The sequence below is a fragment of the Rutidosis leptorrhynchoides genome, chromosome 3, assembly GCF_046630445.1.
Source record: "Rutidosis leptorrhynchoides isolate AG116_Rl617_1_P2 chromosome 3, CSIRO_AGI_Rlap_v1, whole genome shotgun sequence".
NCBI lineage: Eukaryota > Viridiplantae > Streptophyta > Magnoliopsida > Asterales > Asteraceae > Rutidosis > Rutidosis leptorrhynchoides.
The window spans coordinates 276,059,560-276,066,514 of record NC_092335.1 but is presented as its reverse complement, the minus strand read 5'-3'; positions in this window follow the sequence as shown (position 1 = coordinate 276,066,514).

Here is a 6,955-nt window from a genome sequence, read left to right as displayed (position 1 = left end):
AATATAGTTAGTTATTGATGAGTCAGAATCGAAGAATGTACAGTGTAACATATTAATGTGAAATCTAAGTATTTCTCGGGTATTACCTACCAAATAAAAGTTTCACAAGTAATATCTTGTACAAGGAAATTTTATTACAGTCTTTATGAAAATACATGTATATTTTCTTCAGATGTAATACAGATTTAATGAGTTAATGTAATATTGACTCATTTGATTTTTGGCTGGATCTAGAATTGAATAATCTCTAAAACCTTTTGAAATTACGTAATCTTCGTAGATTATCACTTCGACGTACATGAAATTATGAATCAATACTTCATTATTCATTTTTATTAAAATTTACTCGGTGAATGATGTTGGTGTTTGTGGGATTCTTGTGAATTTTGCAAGGTACGAATGATGTTTCTAGAAAGTTTCGAGTACATCGAAGATGAAAGTATAAAATCAAACGTGTAATTGATTAATATGCTTGATTTATAATGAATTGGAATTCATTGAGTTTGGAACAGAGATTGTAGTTAACAATGGTTAAGTCGTTAACGAAGGATGTACATCATTTCATATTAGTAATATGAATTAACCGAGTAGTATCTACCATTATTTAATTCATTCATAATAGCATAATATGAAAAGATATACTCTGGTTTCCAAAATTTATATATATAGGTTATACATATAATTTCTTCAGTGGAAATGAGTTCATAACTCGTTGATATGACATATTTATTGTTGATTAGTGATGTTGTTCGTGGTGATTATAGATCTGGTTGAACTTGTGATGTTATAGGTGCTGCTGGTGCTGACGATGCTAACGGCATCAACGGTACTGGTGATGCTGACGGTACTGTTGATGATGCTGGTAAAACAAGTCTAGCTTGTAAATCGGGCACCATTCCAGTCAGGGTTTCATTTCATCTTTTCGCTCACTCATCTAGTTTACAATTAGAACTAGAATAAATTATCTCTAAAACTTTTAGAAACTACATATTCTCTGCAGAATATTTCTTTGATGAAGTTATGAATCAATACTTCATCGTTTGTTGTTATTGGTATTCCTTGGTATTTACGGTGCGTTTGATGTTGATGCTCGAGGTACAGATTGTGATATTGAGGTGTGGGATGCGGATGTTGTTGGTGGTGGTAATGATTATGTTGGTGTTGATGATGGTGGTACTGTTGATGCTGGTGCCGCTGCTGGTGTTTGTAACTTTTGCACCATATTCTTCAAAGCCAGTACCCGAGCGCGAAGCTCGTTGACTTCTTCTATTACACCGGGGTGATTGTCGATTCAGATGAGCGGATGAATAAGATCGAGAATTTGTGATAGTATATAATCATGATGAGATACTCTGAAAATGAGAGAGAAAATGGTGTTTCGGACAGGTTCACCGGTAAGTGCTTCAGGTTTTTTGCCAAGAGGGAAATGGGGTAGATGGAAAGGATCACCTTCTTCTTGTCTCCAATGATTAAGTAGATTGTGAACCCATCCCCAATTCATCCAGAATAGGTGATGGCTGATTGGTTGATCCATTCCGGTTACACTGCTTTCGGAGCTCAGGTGGATATCCATATCGGAATAGCTGTCGGGATCTGATGAACTCGAACTAGTTGAGGGCTCCATCTCATATGATCAAGGAAATGAAATTTGATATGAAATAGATTATAGGATTTGATTTGGTATTCCTTAATACATATTTCACATATGTATTTATAATACCAGAATCCCATCAGTTACAGAGGAATTTACGGAAGATCTCAGGTAGAGTTTACTGTAATAGATATGCTAAGATATGAAATTTTGTCTATACGCTATCTATGCAATGAATACAGCAAGACACGTTTAGGCTTAAGATGATAAGCAGGTAATTTCTGACATGAAATGATAAGCAAAAACTTTGACATGCAGACACGGTCGAAGTCTAGACTCACTAATGCATCCTAACAGTATCTAGTTAGACACATTAATGCAAGACCTGATTCGCTAACACTACCGCTCTGATACCACATGAGACGACCCGTCCTAATCCATAAGGACAAATACAATAACATATGATTACATTGCGAGGTATTTGACCTCTAAATGATACATTTTACAAACATTGCATTCATTTTTAAAAGACAAACTTTCATTTCATCGAAAGTTGACAGGCATGTATACTATTTCATAATATAACCAAACTATAAATGTCTTAATAGTAATCTTGTTAAACTCAACGACTCGAATGCAACGTCTTTTGAAATATTCCATGAACTACTTCAAGTAATATCTCTAAATGAACAAATGTACAGCGGAAGGTTTCTTTCAAACCTGAGAATAAACATGCTTTTAAGTGTCAACCAAAAGGTTGGTGAGTTCATTAGTTTAACATAAACATTCATTTCCATCATTTTAATAGACCACAAGATATCAGATATTTAATTGTATACGTAACCCGAGTACAAAATAGTACGCATAAACTGCGAATTAAAAATCATTCATATGGTGAACACCTGGTAACCGACATTAACAAATGCATCTAGAATATCCCCAAATATACAGGTACACTCATCTGTATATAAAATCGAAGTACTAAAACATCCATAACCTGGATGGGGTTCGTTAGGTCCATAGATCTATCTTCAAGATTCGCGTCAATTTGGGGGTCTGTTCCCAAATTCTTAGGCTACCAAGCTAAAAAGGGTGATATCTGGTATAATAATTCAACCATAGAATGTAGTTTTAGTACTTGTGTCTATTTCGTAAAACAGTTATAAAAGCAGCGCATGTATTCTCAGTCCCAAAATATATATAAAAAGGGAGTAATGAAACTCATAATACGATATTTATAGTAAAATATGCACACGACGGAACTGAACAATGTAGGGTTGGCCTCAGATTCACGAACCTATATTCAATTATGTATATATTAATACATATAATTGATATCGAACTAATTCATATTTTATATCTTAAATTATATGCTCTATACTTACTTTGTATATATATTAATATTTATATATAGCTTTATTAATATAAAAAAAAATCCATAATTTGTTATATTAAATAGTAAGTTAGATATATTTATATTATTCATTTTAAATAACTAATTAGTATTTACTATTACTTTAGTGAGTTTACTTCTATAAATATTTATTAAAATATTTTGATATTATATAATAATGTTAATAAAAATGATAATACTTATAATAATAATAAAATAATGATATATGTTAATAATGATACTAATAATAATATAATAATAATAATAGTAATGTTAAAATATAAAGATATTGTTAATACTAATAATAGTAATAATACTAATAATAATAATAATAATTCTAAAAATGATAATTTTATTAATAATGATACTTATATTGATAGCAATAATAATAATCATACTTATTTTAATAATAATAATAATTATATTAATAATAATAATAATAATAATAATAATAATAATAATAATAATAATAATAATAATAATAATAATAATAATAATAATAATAATAATATTTTATCTAAATCATAATACTTAAATTTTATCATTTCATAATCATCTTATATAGTATCTTTTAGTCATCTTATTTATATTTTAGTCATGTAATCATAATCATAATAATAATATCAATAATGATAATAATAATAATAATAATTGTAATAATACTTATAATAAAAAAAATAATTAAAATGAGTAAACTACCTTCAAGATTTTCCTCAAAAAATAAAATGCCTTAGACCAGGCTCGAAGTCGTGACCTCTCACTCACCCTGACAAAACCCCACACCACTCAACCATTTCTGTCTTTGTGATATAATATGAACCCATTTTTTTTATCCTATTCCCCTCGGCCCAAGTTACTTCAAGAGTCCAATAGCAAAATTTAATCATGGCCCAACATAAATCAGTTCACGTCCCAAATAGAAAATAGGAATATGGCAGCCCAATATTATAAGCCCGTTTATTAAAAGTTTTGTCATCAGGAAAAAAAAAACGAAAATGAGATAACAAACTGTGGAGTTTTAAGGTTCTCCAACAACATCATAATCATTTAATAATCTTAGCTTATCCTACTGTACATCATTATCATCGTTATCTAACAGAATCAGGAACAAGACGTATAGCAGCGGTAGTTTTTAATTTTTGGCAATGGAGTGGTTGTTTTGGAGATGGTTTGTGATGGTTATTTGTTCGAAATAAAACAGAAATAGAAGGTATCCAGCTACAGAAATAGTATAACAGTAGTGTAGCAGTAGCAGAAGTTACATACGTGGGTGTTGGGTTAAGCGAATAAAAAAAATAGAAGGATGTAACAGGTATGTCGCTCGTCTTCTCTATATGAGTTCAAAAATCAAAAACGAGTTCTAGTTATTTATAAGTTATAATTCTTTCATGAAATATGTCTGGAATTACCTTCATAACACTCTTCATTCATCATTCAATCCATAAACAGTAACACGAATTTGAATTTGAAGAAGAACATATCAGTTGACTTTTTGTTTTCGAACTTTGACTTCGAAATTCATAATCAATCGAAGAAATTAGAGGGTGGAAACTTGCAGATAGATCAATTGGATGATTCCTAACATTCTTGTATTTTTAGATTTTGATGATTGATTCTAATTTGACCTATTGATGAAAAGCTATCGCATAAAGGGGAAAACGTATCTGTTTTATTTCTTTTAAATTTCAGTTTAATTCATGACTTTGCAGTATGTAATATATAGAGTGAGTTGAGGATTTTAATACTCGAACAAATGAAGTGGCAAACAAGATTTATCACGGGTGATCGATCGTACAGAAAAATAAAGAAAAAGAATACAATTGAAAGTGAGTTCTAACAGATTCAATTATTAATTTGGTTCTATATATATAATTAATAATTATTAAATAAAAATATATTAATAAAAATACTAATAATAATAAAAATAATATTAATAATAAAAATATCAATATAATACCAATAATAATAATAATAGATATAATAATAATAATGTTAATGATAGTGATAATAAGTTGTATTTTTAATAACAATAATTATACATAAAAATCATATATATATATATATATATATATATATATATATATATATATATATATATATATATATATATATATATATATATATATATATATATGTTAACACCTATTTCCTTATGAGGTAAGGCTTAGTGTGTCAACAAGATACTAGAAGTAATCTAGCTTTAGGAGGGCGGAGTGTTGCCGATTGATTTTTACCCTTGGGAAATAATTCCTGCAAACCCGGTTCACAAGTGTTAAAACTTGTGGGGTGGCTTAATCAATCTGTCGTCCGTAGAGCGTAAAAGTGCTAGCCGGATGACTTCTAGTGAGAGAAAGTAGAGAGAGAAAGAGAAGTGAAGTCTCAGCTCTCAAAGTTGTCAGAATATCTGAACTATGTAAAATGACGACCCAAGGGGTATATTTATAGTGTCAGATCCACCAGATTGTTCGGGGACACGTGTCAGATGATGATACGTTCTGTTATTCGTGATCCGAAATTTATGTTGAAGGTGGCGTTCTCCGGCCAGGGCTTACGCGCTAGGCGGCCTTCAGGGCTTACGCATGACGGAGCGGCCTGGATAGCGGAGAACGCTGGACGGACAACTTCATAAAACTGTTGTTTTCAGCCTTCCTGATGCTACTTTTATGCAACCATTATGCCTTTTATGTGTGTATACGATATGATACACCATTAAGTCCCCCCAGTTTAATGACTTAAGCATTTGAAAAATGATTAAGTTGTTAAACTTTTAATAACGCATGCCAAACCAGCCTGTTCATTGCCCACTTGCATCGAGGATAACATTTTAGGCATTAAATGCAGACGAATTTTACTGACGCTGTTATGATTAATTTTTACGGCTGAGATCCTCCACGCGCCTCTAGCTGTAAAAAGTGTTATTTCGTACCCTACGTTTAAACGCACCCATACACGTGTCTCAATCATGGCCATAAAAATTGCACCGATGAACCCCTATAAAAACCGTCATAACCCTTTTACCATCACTTTTTTACTTTTGTCAAGATCTAAAAAGCATATTTCTCCCCCAAATCTTCATCGCCTTCTTCAATCTTCAACTTTTTAAGGTTTACCATTTTCCAAGGTCAGTACACTCCATCTTACTGCTATTTTCTTCTTGTTCATATCTTTTACTGTATTATCATGGCTTCTACTCCAAGTACTGGCCAAGAACATGCAAAGCCTTCTTCGTCAAATACCGCTGACATTCCAGAAGTTAGCACGATGACTTCATCATTGACAAGTGAATATTTAGATGGCTTAAAGATTGCCTTCCGACATCTCAATAAATACAACCCTGTTCTTCCCACCAACAGACAAACTGCTGACAACCCTCCTGAGGGAAAAATTACTTTATACGCCTTACAAATTACACACGGCAACCTCCATGTTCCTCTTACTAAGTTTCTCCTTCACCTTCTTAGATATTATAAGGCCTGTCTTAGTCAGATACATCCCCATGGCCTTCAAAAAATCATCCTTTTTGAAATGTACTGCAATGCTATTAATATAAAGCCTCGCATTAAAGTTTTTATCTCTTTGTTTAGAATTCGCACAATTAGTGACTGCTGGCTTACTATTGATAGTAAGAAAAATAATCATTTTGTTGGTACGAATAGAGTTTCAAATTTGAAGGACTGGAAAAGTCCATTTTTCTTTGTTGATGAGACTGTTATTCCGGAGGAGTACTCTGTTGTCCGAGAATGGGGTGCTATTGATGCTGGTGTGGGAAAGGGTGTTAAGATTTCTCCCACAGAGCAGCGAATAGTAAATAGCTTGAAAGAGCTCCGCCTTCCACCCAGATCATACGAAAGGTATGAGGGAATTCTTGTGCTGTGCAAAGTGAGTCAAGAATGGCCGAACAATTCTGTGCCAGTACTCCGTGAGAAAAACCAGGGTAGGATGTGATATGATCATCCTACTGTATATAAATG